At 41.8% G+C, this 20,182-nt stretch overlaps 1 protein-coding gene across 1 annotated transcript in view; it reads left to right on the forward strand.

Moving 5' to 3' along the window:
• The first annotated feature begins 950 nt into the window (after positions 1–950).
• The window catches only part of atxn1a (ataxin 1a), a 121,533-nt gene continuing 102,301 nt past the window's right edge, over positions 951–20,182 (forward strand). Inside the window, exon 1 of the mRNA XM_033636572.2 lies at positions 951–1,073. The gene's annotated coding sequence lies outside the window, so the exon portion shown is untranslated. The remainder of the gene's footprint in view (positions 1,074–20,182) is intronic.

The raw sequence follows: 20,182 nt of genomic DNA on the forward strand, positions 1-20,182 counted from the left end.
CCCTGGACAGGTCGCCAGACTTTCGCAGGGATAACATATAGAGTCACACTCACATTCACACCTACGGGCAATTTAGAGTCACTGATTAACCTGCATGTCTTTGGACTGTGGGAGGAAGCTGGAGTACCTGGAGAAAACTCACGCTGACACGGGGAGAACATACAAACTCCGCACACAAGGGCTCCCCCACCCTGGGGTCGAACCAGGAACCCTCTTGCTGTGCACTGCACCACCATGCCGCAACATACTTATTATATTCCATTCCATTCCTGCCAGTATATCCCCCCAAATCCTACATACTGGACCTGCAGCTGGTGGGCGTGGAGCTATTTTTACTACTTTATACTGTTGTGTCATTTCATCATAATCATTTATTCATTTAACTTTAATGCAACCACAATGCATCACATTTTATAAAGTGATCATACATTTTATATGTAAAATCTTCAACCGCAAAGGAACAACTACAGTTGTCATATGCAGGAGTAAAAACATCAGCATTGACCTATGAAATTAAGTGGAAAAAAGAAGCAGAATTGTACCTAAGTATACACTTCCTGATGTTATGGTGTTGGGGTTTGCAGCTGAAATGTTCATTAACACTGAAATAAATAAAGTTATATTGTTACTTGCTTCTTTAGTTAGACTAAGCTTATCATCAATCACCACACAAAACCACACAAACACCAATGGAATTTACTTTGATGACTGCAACCTATGCTGTGAATAAATCAGCCACGCTTGAACTATAAATGGCATATGCACCGTGCATTCACACGCCCTAGTACTGTCAGTGAACTTGTAATTCAGTCTCTGTTTGCTCTGCTCCGAGCCTTCTCATATTTTTGCATGAGTAGCTTACAAACTGCTCCATTTTTGAACTTCTCTCCCTCTCTCTCACCCTCTCTCCCTGTCTCCCTCTGTCTCTCTGAAGGTGGGGGCAGAGAGCTATTAGCTGTGCGCTGCAAACATCATTAGGAGGGGAGACGCTTTCCACCGTCAGCGCCGGAGCAGAGCAGGGGAGCCCTGGCAACAAGGAGAGACACAAACTCAGCAGCCCGTTACACCCTACAGTAAGTCACACAAAACTGTTCATTCACTGCTCGTTTCGCCAACCTGTCACCGCTTTCACCGTGACACTTTTAGTGTTTTTGGAGCTGTGTGGAGAGAAAATGGCTGGAAGAACTGGGCAGGGTGGCGCTGGTTTACTTCAAAGCGTCGGAAAATGTTTACTTCGCCCTCTGACCTATTTTGAAGTGACTAAACAGCACGGGGGCGTGCGGGGTTTGGGTCTATGTGCTTGTCATTTCGGAACGTAAATGCAAAGTAGTGTTTAAGTGGGGCGAAAGAGAGCGGAGGTTTGGCTGGATTGTGACCGAGCGAGGAGCGCGTCCGCCGGGCGAGCTGGTGTCGGGCAGGCGCTGTACTTTCAGTAACTGCGCCACTCGACCTCGGCTCAAACATTTGCTCTTTGCAGACTGTTTCTCAGCGCTTAACATTGACATACATTGCTGTGTAATGTTGCTTCGAGCCGTGTGTGTCTTCTTTTGAACTCTTTTCTCACTGACAAGGACTGTCAAAGGCAAGCGTTACATTTTTATCTACGTTTCACCATCGCGGAAGTGTTTTCTCCACACGAAAAGAGACGAACAACAACTAACCACAGTCCATATAATTTGTCACAGTGTTTGCGTGAACGTAGTTACATCTATGTAGCATGTTCGGAGCGTGTATTTAATGTTGCGTATGTAATATGGTACTACACAGTGTTTTACATTGCCAGCTGGTTGTAAAGGACATAGGGTTTGTGATTGCTGGACTACCCGTGATGTCATTCATCCTAGCTTGGACCATTATATAACGGGACTGTAGGGAAGCCTGTGATAGCAGGCTATTTTTACTCTGTTTACACCTCGGAGTTGCACTCGGGGTAGGCTATGCTTCCCAAGTGGTAGCCTATGGTTTCACTCACATTATGAATTTAATATGGCATCCAAATGAGACCAAGTAGATGGACAAATGTAGGCTAACTGCTAAAGATAAAGAGCTGCAGTTTTTCCCCACCAGCTGCATTCACACTTTTAAGTGCACCCCCCCCCCCATTTTCTGCTGGTGTCTGTGTAATTATTGCTATTTGAACAGAAATAATTGTCAGGGTTTTTTTGTTGCCAATGTCTCTTCTCATGTTTGGGGCATGTCCTGTAGCCTAGTGAGTTGCCTTCCCTTGAGCAATGAATGAACTTGTTTCCATAGTGTGCTACTGTACTATACAAATATCCTATTAGAAGCTGTGCTCACACGTAAAGTATGACAGCATATGATAGTCACACATATGAAGTCAGGAATATTGAAACTATGCTACATATTAACCCAACATATTATTATTTTTTTACTTACTATTCATTGCAAATAATCCATACTGAAATGTTAAACCAGCTGAGTAAATTTTACATTTTAAAGGAAGATTTCAACCAAAATCGATCAGTCACAGACTGCTGCACAAACCAGTTTGAAGGTTACTTGAAACATCCACATACTTAATGAAAACTTATTGTGTAGCATGTTTCCCTGTCTTAGCTACTGCCTTTATGCACACTAGGGCTCAGCAATACATCAAAATTATATTGATATTGTTTTAAGAGATTTTATATTGTCTTAGATTTTGGATTTAATCATTGCTGTCTTTTCCTGGTTTTAAAGGCTGCATTACAATAAAACAGTGTAATTTACTGAACTTACCAGACTGTTCTAGCTGCTCTATTATTTGCCTTTACCTGCATAGTCATGTCATCCACATTACTGATGATTGTCAAAAATCTCATTGTGTAAATATTTTGTGAAAGCACCATAAGTCAACCCGGTGTTATAGGGTCAAAATATCGGTATTGAGGTACTTGGTCAAAAATATGGTGACGATTTGATTTTCTCCATATTGCCCAGCCCTAATGCACAGTATCTGCCAGTAACATGTGATTTACCAAAATAGTGCTTTAAGAAAAGATTAATTTGTGCCTGCCTGCAGCTTCTTCATTGTCATTGTCCAGTTGGTTATAAAATACTTTTTTTTCAAGTTTTGGAGTCCTTGGCTCATCGCCCTCTCTGTGTTGTCGCTGTTGCAGCAGGTCAGAGAAGAGAGAGGTGTAGTTACTAAATGGTTAGATGAAAATATGTAGCTGAGCATCAATTCTGTAACATAGGATGCCTTAATATCTAACTTTGGGGAAGAGGTAGATGATAAAGCAAGGGGGACCCAGTATCAATCCCTGTGGAACAGAGGTCTTTGAGATCTTGCTGTCACTGGAGAATTAATTGAGAACTTTTTCTGCCTGAGAGATCAATCAAATGTGAACAGCATTGGTTGCACCAACAGGGTGTAATTGTTTTTGGAAGTTTTTATGAGACACAGGTTATAAATAATATATAGGCAGAGAGGAGTGGGGATGGAGTGTGGGTCGTAGTCAGCTTCAGTGTGAATTTGAATAGTGCAGGTTTGGTGCTGTGACAGTTATTGCCTTGGAGATGTCAAGCTGAGTGGAAACAGTACATTCCAAGATTTTAGAGAGGAATGTCAAGGTTGGGATGGAACAAAAGTTTAACTTCAGCACCAGGTCTGTCAGAATGGGGGTTGACAGCTAACGCCTGGCAGTGAGTACATGACCAGAGGAGAGATGTTGATGTAAAGGGTGAAGAGTGAAGATAGACAGGCTTCTACTTTACAAAGTAGGTAAACAGAGGGTCTAGTAGGGATTTAGGCAGGGAGGTAGGGATTAACCAGGTGCTGAGTTTATAGACATGTCTATAAATCAAATGTATAGTCATTGTAGGTGTACCAAGGAGAAAGGGAGGGAAAATGTATATGTAGGGAACAGTAGAGGGAGTTGTAGTAGTTGGTCACCAGCTCAAGGAGTTTCAGACTGGAGCTGAAAGGATTTCGATAAGGTTGATAAGACTAGCAGGTTCAGTATTTTGCAGGTTTCTTAAAGCTGAGGCTTTGCCTTACTTATGACGATGAACACCAAGGCTTTGTGATAGGGATAGACCAAACTATAGTGCTCTATTGTGCAGTCATGCCACTGTGAATCAGACGTGTTGTTCCACCCACCTACCACACACACACACGCACACACGCACACAACCACACACACATGCACTTTACCACTGCCACCATAGCCTTTGATTCCAGCCGCCACTCACTTTCAAATGGTAATGAGAGGCAATTAGAAGCCAATGTGTCCTAATCACAAGCCATTTAACTGAGCTTGGCTCATTTGTCAGAGCCATATGTGCACACGTACCCACACGCTCAAACACACATGAATACACACATCTGCTGGATCATGCTAGAGTCTTTTCTTTGTCTGTGGAATTTGCTGCCTATGTAAGGGAAAAGAGCAAAGTTGTGTGTTAATGTGTGTGTGGCTGAGGGAGAGACGGAGAAAGATTTCCAGGTAATGATTGGGTGGAGATTTCACGGTTGAATGAACAAGTGCCAGAAATGGCTCTATGCTCCAACCTGCAAATACAGGCAGAGTGAATGATGGCTAGGTGGGGCAAAGGGATCAACCAATGGCTGCAACAGGTGTTTGTGTGTGTCTGGTATATTTGTAGATAAGTTAGTTAGAATAACAGAACTTACTCTCAACATTTACTTAGAGAATACATTTGACAGGTTACACACTACAGGCACAGGTGTAGTGAAGGCTAAACACAAATAAGCACCCTTTACCCATATCCCCTGAGATTTTTGAAGTCTGCATGGGTGAGTAAACATTCTTGCTCTGTTCTTGTACATTTAGCTTGCATTGTCCTTTGTCAGATCACGGTGTCTTCATGTGAGCACAGGCAAAAACAAACAAGCCCGTGCTCTGCACTGAAGTGTGCAAAAGCTTTTTAGTGGTGTTGGGGCAGACCGATAAGGGAGTAGTAACCAGATGGAACAGCATGTAAATCATGCTCCATTAAATAATAATCTGTTGAAGACAACACCACTTCAATAAGAAGCTATCAGCTCTTATGTGCAGCCAAAGTTTTTTCACGCACCCTTTTATTTGCCACTACAGCCCTGACTGCAAACTCTCACGTACACATAGTGCAAATGTGCTGCGAGGAGCCACAACAAACAGACACTTGTTATGATAAGGTAAACAGACATAGAAAAATATTTAGCTTTTCCAACTAAGTCTTCAAAGATAACAGTGGAAGAAGACAAAGGCAATGCACACAGACAAATTGCACACAAATTACAGGTCTAAAGGATGTGTTTCAGCAAGCTACAATATTCAGTATATCGATTAGATATTGTTCTCCTGTTTCCTTTCTCCTGTCTTTTTTCTGGCTCCTGTTTTGTGCCACTTTCAACTATAAAAACTTAAGCCCATGTTCCACGGGACAAAAAAACACACTGACACCCACTAACATCTGGCTGTTGTATTTAATGGGAAAAGTTACAATCATCATTCACTCCTGGGACAAATGACTCTGCAGTAGTATGTATTGGCCCCAGCTCCAATCAGCATTGATGGAAATAGGTCAACAGGGTGGACGTGCCAATTTAAGTCCCTTTGCCATCGGGATGCAATGGTGCACCACCACATAATACCACTGTGTCTCCGTCCAAGCAGCGCTCGAGCATCAAAATTTAGTCGGCACTGAGGTTTAAAGAGAGACGGAATAAGTAAGGGATATTAAAAAAAAAGGAACCATTGACACATTTTCTTTGCACCAGAAAACAAACAAATAAACAAACAAAAAAAACCTGAAAGGCATACTCATCTGCTGCAGAGCTGTGCGCAAGACTCTGATCTACTGGCAATGGAAAAGGAGTCCATCGCCTATTTTTAACGACTTTTCCCGCATTAAACAAAATGATCAGCACCTATTTCTGTAACGGGTAAATGCCTGGTTGTTCTCGTTTACACAAGAAGCTACACGAGCTACACAGACATGAAGAACAGTGATGAAGTTGCATGAGAGTGAACTGGGACAAGAAAGAGTGTGTGAGAAAAATGATTTTGAAATAGTAAAGAGGGGTGGGTGGTGGATGGGGGCAGATCAAGAGATTGAGCTGTCTGGTTGAACCATGCAGTGCGCTCAGACCTTTTCAGCTTTTCCTTTCATCCTCCTCTATTCAGGAGCGCACAGAGTACACATGCATGCACACAAGAGAAAGGACACCCTCGCACACCGAATGCTGCTTTTAAAGAGGATCAATGAGAGTTTTTTGTATTTTGTGTGAAAGAACATTCCACCATGTGTGATCGTGTGTGCCTCTATCGCTCAGTGCACAGTCTTCTGTTTCTTAGACTGCCGCCTGTAAAGGACAACAATAGCAATTCAACTAAGATGCCATGGCAGGCACTTGAATCTGCAGTTAATTTGTGAAGAGTGAAAACATGTCTTTGGTAATATAAGGGTCAATGAGGCCACATTTTTATGGTCTCGTGAATCAGTGAACCTCACTAATGCACTTGTTGAAGTCCCACTAGTCATTTTTTAAATGTTCAGTTCAATCAAAACATTTATTATATCATTCAGAAGGGATCGCTGTACCTTTTATCACTGTACAGTACTTGTGGGTCTATACTTTGTGTGTGAGCATCAGAGGGATTGTATAAATTTGGAGTGTGACCCTGTTTCCGTGCTTACCGCCTTTATTTTGGAGTGGCAATCTAATCAATACCAATCCTCTGAATGACCAAGGTAGTCACAGTGTCTGAATGAGAAAGAGAGAGAGAGAGACAGTGAGAGAGAGGACTAAAGCCATCCTACAAACTTGTGTTACATTGTCGGGTCGATAAGCCGCTGCATGGCTCAATAACCATGTGAAAAAGGGAAGCTGGCTTTGGGACTTAGTTCAGCTGTGTGTTGGCTTTGGCTCTGTAATGGCTGCCAGTGTAGCTGACATGATATACAGTTGTCTATATGCCAGGCTGGTTGCTGTAAAGGGCTAAACGGGACTGAACCATAGTGTCTAAATGATGATGGGGTGCTCTTGTGGGCAAGCTCTTAGGCTACAAATTCGAATTCCAGCATCAATTTTGGATCTAAGCAACTCATCAAATCGGTTGAAATCCTCAGAGCTGTTTTATAAACCGTCTCTAGGAAGATCATTACTGTGCCTGAGCCATACATCAAATGTGATACCTCATGTAAGTTATCATGCAATAGTTAATTCAGTATGCTGCGCCTGTGATCTCTCTGCCTTGATTCATATTTGATTACATTCCAAGCAAAGCCCAGCTGAGAGGAAAGGCTTTTAAGCAGTGGCCTTTTGAGGGCCAAGCTAAATGAGGGAGAACCTAACTGATAACAGCTGTTTAAATGGTATTATAGTGCATTAAAGAGCAGTGGCTCTTAGCTCTTTCAGCTGTGGCACACTAAATGACAAAGCTACAACTTGTTTTGGGGGTCTAATCTGGTTTTGTTGGTTAAAAGGTTATTGTCCAAGTCCACTCATCTCCCCACTTCAAGAACATTCTATTGTCTCATGTACTTGTTTGTCTCTGTTTTCTTCAGTCTTCCATGTCTCCGTGCCTTCTTGAATGAGTTTTACATATTTTTTTAAGTCTCTTCTCTTCTCTTCTCTTCTCTTCTCTTCTCTTCTCTTCTCTTCTCTTCTGCTAGCCTAGTCTTCTCTGCCTTATCCTTATCAGAGGCAGTAGAGGATTACAGTGGGGAGTTGACACTGACTGGCAGTCAGACAGCTCCTGCAGACTCTTCTCTTCCCCATAGAGCTCCAGGCCTGGGACAGGGATAAGCTGACAACCTGGGACACAGCCAGATAGATAGTGATGAGGAAGAGAGATGAAAGAAGAATGCTAGGAATTGGGGTCATGTACATATATTGGAGCACAGATGTAATTATTTCTATTACCTGAATATTAGCATCATATTCACGGGTATTGTCTGTGTAAAGATTGGAATGAAAGTTTAAGAGACACCTATTGATTTTTATGCTGATTCAAAACCTAATTTTAGTTCATTCAGGGGAGGCACTACCCTGGAAATCCAGAGTTCTCGCGAGAGCACAATTTGAATTTGCTCAGTGAGTCACTCTGGCAATCAGTAATGATGTTCATTACCCATGCCGTTAGAGCCGAGCTGCACCAATCACATCGGTGTATCTGATATAGGCGCGCCAGAGGCGAGTTAAACAGATGATGACAGCGCTGCAATGACGAAGTCTGGAATCAGTCAGTAAATATTGCAAGATGGCTACGGATGAACACCAGTTGTTTGAAACGGCTTTGGCTGCTACAATGAACGAGTTAGACTTGGCTTTTTCTCTAAAAGAGGAACAGAAGACGGAGCTCGAATCTTTCCTTTGCGAGAAGGACGTTTTTGCTGTTTTGCCGACTGGATATGGCAAGAGTCTAATCTACCAGTTAGCTCCGCTGGTAGCTCTCTGGATACGTTACCCATTTTCATTATTCATTGCCAGACCCTAAATCTTTCCAGATTTGGGTCTGGATTTCCAGGCTAGGGAGGCATTGTAGATTATCGAAACACTCACTGTTTATATTTGAATGTTGACTTTGAGTGGTTAATATTGATCTATATTACATTACATTAGGTATTTTAGTACTTTCACTTGCACCGTAAAGGTCCAGTGTGCAGGATTTAGGGGGATATATTGGTAGAAATGGAATAAAATCTATGTTTTCTGTGGTGTATTTGGTGTATTTTTCGATACCTTAGAATGAGCCGTTTATATCTACATAGAAAGCAGATCCTTGTCTATGAAGTCCATCGTGTTGCACTGCCATGTTTCGAGAGTAGCCCAGAACAGATAAAACAAACCCTGGCTCTTGATACAGCCATTCACATTTTCACATTGTCATCTGTAGTTAGTATCTCCTCTGCATTTTCACATTGGCCACCGTAGTTAGAAGCCCAACTGCAACAAGCAGCGTCGGAGTTTCAGTGGTTTGTCATGTGAAACTGCTTTATTCAGTGTTTTACCGGGTCCATTTGTTTTGGAGAGGAAGAGACCTCTGAGGATAATTCAGCTCCTTGTAAAAAAACCCAACAAAAACCCCTGAACGTCTGGATCTTAAGTACTCAGAGGAAAAAGTGAGCACATATTAGTGCGTCTGCAACGTGCTGATGGTTTTGGAGAGGAAGCTAAAAACCTCCCAAAGGAATTCTAACCGGGAGAAGTTTAAGGTGGTTGCAATCTGCAATCCTCATAGCTAGATGCCGCTAAATCCCCCTAAATCTTACACACTGAACCTTTAAAGTCAAATAAACTTTAGCTTCACGCTGGATCAAAATGTATCCATATGGGCTGATTAAGACCCATTATGTGCCTGTTGTACTAAATCTGTAAAAAAAAAAAAAAAAAAAAAAAAAGTATGTTTCAGTTAAAATATAACCCTACTACTTCTATTTTTACTTGTGCTTCTGCCTCAATTGTTGGAAGTAAAGCCCCCAGACCCTGAGCTGCAAGGTGGGTGTGTGGGTATCAACAATGACTTAAGTGTGAGCCAGGAGGATATGCATCGAGAGAGAGGAATTCAATAACAGGAAAATGGCCAGTGATAGAAACAATCCCTGGAATACCAAAACCCACCCTTCACCAATGTTGATGTTGGCATGAGCTTGCCTTTCATTACTACCGTTTACTCCGTAGGATGCTGATGTCAAGACACAGCACATGGCGCTATGGAGAGGTTCGGTACAATGCGTCATCAAACATCTCATTTCAGTGATGGTTCGTGATGTGGCATGTGCAATGAAGTCCTGATTTCCAGTCTGTCCAAGGCCAGTTGTTATCACTGTCCCCTCTTTTGACAGTGCTTTGGTTTATGAATTGGACTTGAGTCACCATATGGTCAGGGGCATGCATGGGTGGGCACTGGAGGACAGGTTGAGACGAGCCTGTGCAACTGAACCACAGGCAATATTTAAAACAGTGTCTGTAAGGCTGAAACTATTTCCTCTCCGACAAAGCTGTGGTGTGGTTTGAATAGAGCAAGTTGCTGGATGCGTGGCTGGATTGCTGGCTTCTCCGTTGGTCTGTCCGTCTGGTTGGTAGCTGTGGCTTGGCTAGTTCATCTTTTTTACTGGATGGATGGCTGGCTGGCTGGCTGGCTGGCCGTGGATCAGCCTCATCTGGCTGGATATGTGGCTGACTGACTCGCTGGCTGCCTGACTGACTGGCTGTTATTTCAGGCCTTCCTTCAGCTATGTAGTAAGCTCATGACATTGGAACAGGGACATTTGGCTATGACAGTCTGGGAGGTGTGCTAAAACATTGCTGACAGAGATAAGACCTAGTGAGCCAGGATGTTCCCTGCCTGCCTATGAGCTCTATGAGACCATCACCAATTAGCCTACAGTATCAGGACTTCCTTAGACTAAGCCCCTCTCTCTATTTTTCTTTCACCATCCAGGACCAAAATCTTTGATATTATACTGTGACAAAGTTTCCCCAGTGGCCTGCTACTACACTTGATGAGCACCAAAGTGTCCCTCGAAAGTAATAGGATTGTATATTGTATGGCTGAGAAGAGGCAACTTAATTGGAACTATAAATTACACAGACATTTTCTAAGATGGTGGCATCACTCCTGTACAGTGCAACACAAATATGGTGGGCATAGCTAATGTTTTTTTTGTTCTGTAGTCTGGTACTTCAGTGATAAAATAGAGAACATTCAGTATCTTCTGGCTCTGACACTTAAAAGTTTGAGGAAATTACAAGACCTATTCCAAAGAAATGTCACCATTAATGCCAGTCATGCAACTATAATACTTATCTGTGTTTTGTAATCATGCTCACTCAACCCATTCTTACTCCCAACTCTTCAAATACTGATGCTTGGTCAGTGGCCCCAAATGTCAAAAATGATGCTCTAGATCCCCCTCCAGCTTTGGTTTTGGGCGTTCAGATACAGCGTGTCAAGTTACACTTGTTACATGCATTGTGTCTTTTCAAAATAAAATTTTTTCTCACAGGAAATGTACAGTTTCCGTTAGTTAAAATCCGTGTCTCTTTTCAAAATAAATTTAGAACATAGGTAAAAACCTTTTTAGGCGACAAAAGCATGTGGATAGATTTAGAAAAAAAAGTGGTTTGGCTTATAATAAGTACGTCAGTTACTAAAATAGTGTAAAGTCACATGACATACATCGCTAGCTTAGCATGCTACACATACTAGCTCACTATGTTGTTATTAAGGTAACTCAACTGATCATAAGTGCTATATCGTAGGCAACTGGACTTAACTAAGAGCTTAGTTTCAGAGTTGTTAAGGTCACCATGTGAGTCGTTAGGGTCAAGGGGTGACCCTAACGACTCACATGGTGGCCAGGTGGGTCAACAACTCACATTGTGACTCTGAAACTAAGAGCTCACGTGACCCCTATGACTCTGCAAGGGTTCCCACCCAAACAGGGTTTACAGCCTGCAACTTCGTACCGGTTATTTAGAACTGAAGAAGCTTCTTGGATGAGAGGTGAAACGTCTTCAAGAAAAGCAAGCAAGTCCAGTTGCCTACGATATAGCACTTATGATTACCATGACCTGGGTGACTGAGAATCTTCACTGACAAGTAACTCAACTGACATTTGGTTTCATGCAGGACATGGACAGTCCTGAGTTTGTTTGACCAATGCAACACCTCTCCCACTCGCCCTATTCAGACTTCTTTGCTCAGGGAAAAATAGCACTGCCCGGTGCATCTCATACCGTAGCTAAAGGGTGCCTCTGCGTGTTGATATCTGATGACAAGGGCCACTGACCAAGTGCCAGGATTTGACAAGTTGATTTGCTCTCCTACTTTGGGTCCAGTTTCGACTCTAATTGTTTTAGCATGGCCTAGACAAACTAATGTAAACTATGTATGATATGTGTACAAAGGATTTGTGTTTGCATTAGCGTTGTCACAATACTGGAATTTCTAACTTTGATACAGTTGTTAAAAAAATATTGATATTTGATACCATTTTTGACACTGGGGGGACATTGGCCTAAATGTCCATGAGGGCATTGCCCTCATGGACATTTAGGCCATACAATTTAAAATAAAGATACATATAACAAGGCTATGCCAAGACAACAAACCTTTCTTTCCTTTGTTGGTAGCAGAGAACGGCAGAACAGCCAATTCAGAATCGATATGCATCAATAAATTGATATTTTTGACAACAACAGTTTACATGTATTCAGGATTGTATGTTGCTGTGTCTATGTGTGTGTTAAATTAGATGTGTTAGTTTGCGTGCATGTGTTTGTGTCTGCGGCAGCTCAGAGAGAGAGCGTCTTCATCAGACAGTGTGTGTGTAGTGTGAGGTGATAAGCTATGACACAGATAAATGAGGTTAATGTGAGGTTTCTCTGTGGCCTGGCCAGGTCTGCCTCTCTGACACTATCATCTACTATCAAATGCCACAGTGGGGGAAGTAACTTGGCTGCGAAATGGCTCAGTCATACTCACTGTGGATGTGTACGTTGTTTACAGGAAGACATAAGGAGCCACATTTGTACACGCTTATTTTTACAAACTTGTGATGTAAAGCCCTCATGCAAATACTGCAGAGCAGACAGACGAGAACGAGACCAGACACACTTATTGACAAGCCTATACACGACTAACATAATATACAGACATTCAAAGCAGATATTTACATGGACATACAAGACATTAACTCACAGACTTAGGAGCAGCTGTGTGTATGCTCGCGTACACACCCATTGCAGGGGCTTGCCCAGGGAAAATACCTGTGGTAGAAGAAGAAAGTTGACCTAATGGGAAATTACTAGGCATCCTCATCAGACCAAAATAACTCCTTAATGGCTCTTACGGGAACTTTCAGACTTCCCAGATGTCAGATCTTAATAAGCCGTAGTTAGAGTATCAGGTGGTTTTGCAATTATCATCATCATAGAACAAATAGGTATCTCTCAAACTCACATCTCACCTCAGGAGAAACTGGAAGTCTGATTTGCTAATTTATACAGAAAAACCTGCTGCTGCCAGTATTTCCAAAAACATATTTCCATATATTGTGTGCTATAAACACGTACTATATGTACTGTGTGCAGTATGTCTGCTGTTTGATGGTCTGACTACTAGAGTAACCAAGCACCTGTCAATGTGGATGTCTTACCTTGTAATTGTTGAAGTATTTCTTTGTCCAAACCATCAAGTACATTTTATTTTTTTCATATTGAGGTTTTAATTCAAGTTTTTACTTTTTACTTGTAATGTTGAGAAGTTCTAATTTTTCAGATGATATTTCCATTTCAACAAGTCCTCCAAACTTTTTGAGCACATAACTTCTTTGCTCCTACCCTCTGATGGTAGGTGGACTCTGGACGCAGTTTCGGCATCTGGCCATACTCATGCACGCATGCTTGCATGCATAGAGGCAGACAGGGACAGAGACAGAGATATACATTTGATCAGAAAAGAAATGTACTTTTGGTGTGAACTGCCAGACGATGGCTTGCATGAAAATTGACTTTGGGGCGTGTCCGCGTCCAATATCCCTGTCCAACATGCCATTTTATAACCCCCAGAAGTGTTTCCTAAATTATCTCCTACTGTTTCCTACCAAAATTATCTTCTGTCTCCTACTGATGTCTTGCCAGTGTCAGGAGATCAACCTAAACAACAGAATAGGGTTTATATGACTGTTAATGGTTCCAGTTTTAAAGACGTGGTTAGTGTTAGTGTTAAATAGTTACAGTTGCACCAGAGCTCCTTGGTTAGATTTAGAAAGAAGACCAAAGTTTGGGTTAAATTAAGTACATACGTCCAGCCCTTCCACCTCCCTATCCAGACTTCCTCGCATCACTGTGTCACCTGACTCCCTCCTTTACTCCCATCATAATCACTACAGCCACTAGAGGTTGCCGCCTAACAATGAAATTAAATATTGGTCGTAATTAACTACTTATACAAACGACCTATGCGGTCGTATTTTGGAGGAGAACAGTCTCTTTTGTTTTGTGAATATTGTGGATAATATGAAGACCATGATAGTGATTCAGGGCCCCACAGATAACCTGACTGGACTTAACTTTTATTGTGAGTTGTTGATATTTCTTCTTTGCTTGCTAGTGTTTTCCTCTGATAGCGCGCCCCATAAATGTCACAGCAGTGCAGCTCAGATTAAAAAAACGTGAGTTCCCACGCCACATTTACTTCATTGTTTGATTTGTAATGTGTTCTGAAAGTGTTGGGACAATATTTCCCACAGCACTTGAAAACATCCTGCATCAAGACAGTTTCAGAATGGGCTCCTAATTCGAGTGCCTGTTAGATGTGTAGTGTTAACCACTAACCTAAAAAACCCCTCCCCACCTCCTATCAAACCTCTCACCACCAATTAGCCTCAAAACCCAACAACAGACAATCTTTTGGGAGGAAAGATGCTTTTCTCCACCTTCTTCTTTCACCCCAGTGATTTGGTTTTGGAGGCGAGTGCTCAGTCATCTTGGGTTAATGCTACATAACGTGCCATTAGCTCTGCCAGTGAGTTGCCCCCATACTACCTCTGGCGCGGCTGCGTGAGATGGATAGCTGAGTGTATTTGCAACCTGACAGGACGTCGTGCGCCCTAACTGTGGACTACTGCTGAAAGGGTGGGGGGTTGAGAGTACAGAGGCAGCGTAACCCTTTTAGGAGGCACTCTGTGGATACCATTTACACTTACTTAAAGCAAGAGGACCGGTGTGTGAGGAGGGGGAAGAGAATTTGTGTGTATTTGGGTCAAGGGTGGGGACATTATGAGTAAGAGCATGCAAAATTCATGTTGTTTCGGGACATCGAACTTGAACAAAATACAGCTGTCAAAACTGCCACCACTAATTTAGCACATATTACTTCCTCTGTATGAGTTTCAGAGGAGTAAGTATTTTTTTAAATTGTACTGTACTGAGCTAACATGCAAACTACGTCCTTAACAGCTAATTGTGTGATTGTAGCTTAACTCCTATTCTGATTTCAAGCTGTAAATGTGGCGTTTTCTGCCAGAGAGAGTTGTAACATTGGCACCAGACTAGATAAGTCCCTGAATTTACTAATGTTTTAAAGTGTATTCATGTGCATAGTTCTAAAAAGGCAGCAACTTAAATATAACACAGCATCTTCAACATATTTGATGTTCAAGTTTTGGCTGATTGTTCAGTACTACCACTGTTGATGAAAGTAGATACTATTTTGTTAAGATCCTCCAATGCCCATTCACCTTGATAAGGTCTAAGAAAGGTAAATACTTGAGATATTAACACACAAACCAAACAGGAGAGAGACTTCAGGGTACCTAATGTGCAGTTAATTGACAAGGATGATAAAACTTTAAGGCAACTTCCTGCAGCCTTTCTGTTCCGGGACATGAGACAGCGTGGGTAGGCATGGGCCAATATGTCAATTCATGCATGATCATCCTGGCCAAAATAGTTGCGATTCCCAGTTGTATCCTGATAATCATCAAAATATGTTTAAAGGGCCAGTGTGTAAAATGGGTTGAAAACAGTGACATCAGTGGTCAAATTCTAGATTGCAGGGCTCACTCGCTCACCCCTCCTGTCGGGTAAATGACGGTGGCCTCGTAGGGACAAAAAGCCTTGCGCACGAGTTTTTCAGGAGTAGGTCTATCTAGCGACGAGGTGAATGTTTATTTAGAAATCTAAACCATGTTACGATATTGTAATGAATCCCTCTCGAGCAGGAGACCAGAGTAGCGTTCGGGAAAAAGGCCTGTTTATTTGAGCACTCCAAAAACTCCGGTAACACTCCAGGGGGTAAAAGACTCCGTCCCAAACTCTGACTCTTCTAGCGTAACACACACACTTCATACACACATACTCGTTTACCATACCGAGTGGGAACCCCCTCCCCTCTCTGCTCCACCAATCTCCAGCCCGCACACTGACTGACAGCGTAGCCTGTAAACAGAGCTCAGCTGTTTATTTAGCCTAGCAATATCTCCAGACTATAGTAGCTGCAATGGACGACTTTGAACGCGATTTTGAAGAGTTTCTTGTAGCAGACACAGACCCAGAGCCATACCTGTTTGAGCCGGAGCATACAGATGAGGAACTCCATGTGTTTGATGCTGAGCGGGCGAGAAGAGAGGCTGAATGCACAGAATGGGATTCGGTGCTACTGCTGCCATCGCTGGGGAGATATATCATCAGGAGGAAAAGCGCCGCAGAGAGTGCATCACAAGGAGTGAAGTTGCGTCTTCTTTTCCTCGCAGATGACAGTTCGGGTTCATTCTCTCCTGTTGTGTGGTAAGTGTGGTCCATTCGCAAACTTTATAACTAAAAAAACTTTTCACTACTCTCTATCGACGAACTACTAACACTCTCTGCTGTTTCCTCCTCCTTCTTCCTTCCTTCCGCTGTCTTCGTTGGTTCATTTATACACGCGAAACGCGTTCTCTGGCTGGCTGGATTGTCCGCTCGGTCTGCCTTACATACATGGCGGCGCAAGATGGCGACCTCTCTAAAGCAAGGCCCTTGCTATATATATATATATATATATATATATATATATATAAAAGCATAATTATAAGGCTACGAAAACCAAACAAATTTTATTTTATAGCGATTATACACTTGTATAAACATATTAATGGGTAGAATATTCAGATTCAGATTCAGATTGACAATAAACCATGCCAAATATTACACACTGGCCCTTTAAAGCTCCTAAAATGGCACTAAAACATACTGGAATCACTTTACCTCACATTTTGTTAAGAAACAAATAGTTTCATTGTATCACATCCTTTTTAGACAATCAGTCTTAAATAAGGTAATCATATGTCATAGGTTTCCCTACATAAATCAAAGATTAACAAGTGTCACTAGTCCAATGATGCCTTCCTATGAGCTGGTTCTTGAGTTATGAAATGGGATGTGGCAAAATGGTGTGTGTGTATGTGTATGTGTGTGTGTGGAGGTGGACTTTACTTGTCCCTTGCAGCAGTTTGTGGAGTTTGATCAGCAGGATTGATAATTGACCAGTCTATTCCAATTAGAGCTGATCAGATCAAATCGATAAACGAGTGGAGCAGCTGCTGCAGAGGCGGATGAAAGCAAATATTTAGACCCTGTTACATGAACAGTTGAGTTTCACTTTCACTGTATCTGACGTTCTGCTGCTCCATCTGTGCCCAGAGTATGCTCTTCACCCATGAGAGTGGTGTAATGAATAACTGAATGGTATATATATATTTCAATAACACACCTAATCAACGCTCCAGCTCCAAAAATAGAAAATCAATATGTGGCAATATGGGCTGCTACAAATAGGGTTGCGGCGATACACCGGTTTTGACGTATACCGTGATATGAAACTTGACGGTTATCACACTGTGTACATTTGCTTATCTATAATATTGAAAAAAAAAATTCAACTGGATGTTGAATCTCCCCTTTATTTTGATAAAGCGCCTGTTCAATCAACAATAACCCTTGCGGTTTCATTCCTTTAAGGATCATTCTGACTGATAATTATATAAAACCTGTGATACCGTGACACTGCGATATATTTTCTGAGACCTTATCGTACCCTGAAAATCTCATACCATTGCTACCCTAGCCACAAATAAATGAATGTGTGGAAAACCCTGATCTCCATGCCAAATTCCAGCCTCCAAGGGCAGAAACTGTCTGGACCAGTACTGGTCGTAGCAACATTGTGTGATATTTACACCGATGCGGATATTTACAATTACTCCAGTGATGGAAGAATTTACCATGATCAACTAACTTCATATTGTCAGTGTTTTTTATCGCTATTTGTGATTAAATTGTATATCGTCCCATGACTGAATGTCAGATCTCTATGTAAAAAGGGGAAAGCCAGGTTTTCTGGGCCTCTGAAGGAAACAGTGGCAGCACAGACACACTGCTGAATTTGAGGTTTACTCAGACTGACCTGAACTCAATGACCTTTTTTTCTAGAACTAGATTGACCCCAGCCCACGTGAAGGCCACTGTGATTCACTATGACACTGAACATCAGCTAAGATCTAATACCCTAGTGGATTAGCAGTGAACGGGTTTGAACTTACTGACGCTTATCATTCTGTTTCTAATGAGATATTCAAGAACTCGAGGACGTGATTTTCAGAGCTAAAGCCAGATTACACATCCTCCCCATGATCCAGACGTTGTGTCCTAATAGGTTCCCTCGTCTTTGTGCGCATCACACATATTTTATAGTGTTAATATAAACCACTTTATGTAGCAAGACATGACAGAGTGGTTGATACATTAGTAACCATGCAAGAGTAAGTGTTTTGAAAACTTACAAGTTATAGCAGATGTTGTCATTGTGCATGAGCACAAGGCAGGTGTTTGTTCTGGCGCTTGGCTGTACATTTGAGTTATGAGGACGATGTTGCTCAATAAGGTTACAAAGTATGAGCCACTGTCTTGCAGCCTGATTGTTAGTGCTGACTGCTGGTGTTTATATTTTGCTGCCTGGGTGATGACCTTATATTGATAGTGAGGGAACTACAGATGTCAGGGACACCTAAGAAAAAGGCTTGCAAAATACTGCTCCTTGTCAGTTCCCCTATTCAGAGAGGGCGCTGAAGCCTGTGCCTCTACCTTGGGCTAAATGCATTAAAAACACGAGAAGTAACAGCGTGTGCATTGTCTGCTATGTGCTTATTTTTAATATGTAAGCATTAAGAAGCATATTAAATGTGCATGTGTTTAAGTGTGAATATATCTCACTTCCTATCTGCTGACCAGCAACAAGTCTAGACTTTATCAACATGACCCACAGGCTATCATTTGTGGTGTTGCACCTACTTTTTCTGTTTATCTGGTGGTGATGTTGAAACAGAAGTGCCCATTTTCAGCTGAATGATCAATCAAAAACTGGACACATGCACAAGTTCAAAGATACACATTGCAAAAGCGCTCTTTCCATCCCCAAATCACAACACAGAAACTCAAATCCCCTCTCCCACAAACACCCTGTGGTCTAATTCTCCGAAACCTTGCACAAGACTGCTAAGAAGCTGCTGGATTTGCAGGTTTTCTGTTTGAACTTTTTGCAAAGGTTTTTTCTCCGTCCTAAGTGTGTTTGCCAAGAGCAACACATGATTAGTGTCCACCAATAGTAATACTGCTCAGTCCCCTCTGGTCCAGCTTTGGAGAGGAGATTTGTAGGGTTTATATTGTTGTTGTTTACTTATAATCTTTTAAAACTGAGGCACAGTTTCATAATGCCTCGTAAAAGTAGTAAGCTTGTGTCCTGTGCTCATTTATACGCTTTTCTGTTTGTAAGCCCCACGAGACGTAAAAAAAAAGGTTTGACCAGATGTGGCTCAGCTCAGGCTGTCTGGTTTTCTTAGAGAATTACCTTTGACTGCGCACGGTAGAAGATTTGTAACTTGCACTAGTGTCACTTTTTCATCTACTATACAAAGTAAAACTTACATCAGTTGCTCTTGACCGAACAGCCTCTGTTAAAGGCAACATTTTTTCGTGAACTGACAAATATGATAAAGCTGTGAGTGAGTTTTCTAGAGATAAAGCATATACTAAAAAACACAAAAAATACAGACAGTTTCAAATTCTGAAATGCTACACGTGGCTCAGATCAGTTTTAGCATTTGGGAAAATCATGCAAATGCCAATTTTGGTCCAATATCATATATATCTCTGGCATCTCTTCTTGTAACTCTGTGTTACTGAATATAACAGAAGTAATTTCAGCCATGTCTCCCAGACCAAGCTGCTCTGAGTCATGGAAGATTTCCAGCCTGATTCTCAACATTTGCGTATGACTCAGTTGGAGCTGGTGAAAATATGTCTGACCATCTTTTAGGAGGGTTGTTAAGTTTTGTCATGGGAACAGGGGAAAAATGCTGAAGTTAATTGAAGCGCTTTGTTTCAAAATATGTGTGTCACAACACTTAAAGGTCCAGTGTGTAGGATTTAGGGGAATATATTGGCATAATATATACCATAAGTATGTTTTCTTCAGTCAACAGTCACCTCAGAACAAGCCAGTTATATCTATAGAAGTAGAAACTGCACTGGATATTTCAGTAATATCTAAAATCACATTGTACAAAATCTCACACATAGACTGTCGCATCATGTCTGTTCGGTATCTAAATAAAAACATCAGATTTACTTGACCAGTTGAGCACTGGGAAAGCAAACTGTCATCTAAAATTTGTGAGATCTACTGTTGGT

The sequence above is a fragment of the Epinephelus lanceolatus genome, chromosome 16 (assembly GCF_041903045.1).
Source record: "Epinephelus lanceolatus isolate andai-2023 chromosome 16, ASM4190304v1, whole genome shotgun sequence".
Taxonomy (NCBI): domain Eukaryota; kingdom Metazoa; phylum Chordata; class Actinopteri; order Perciformes; family Serranidae; genus Epinephelus; species Epinephelus lanceolatus.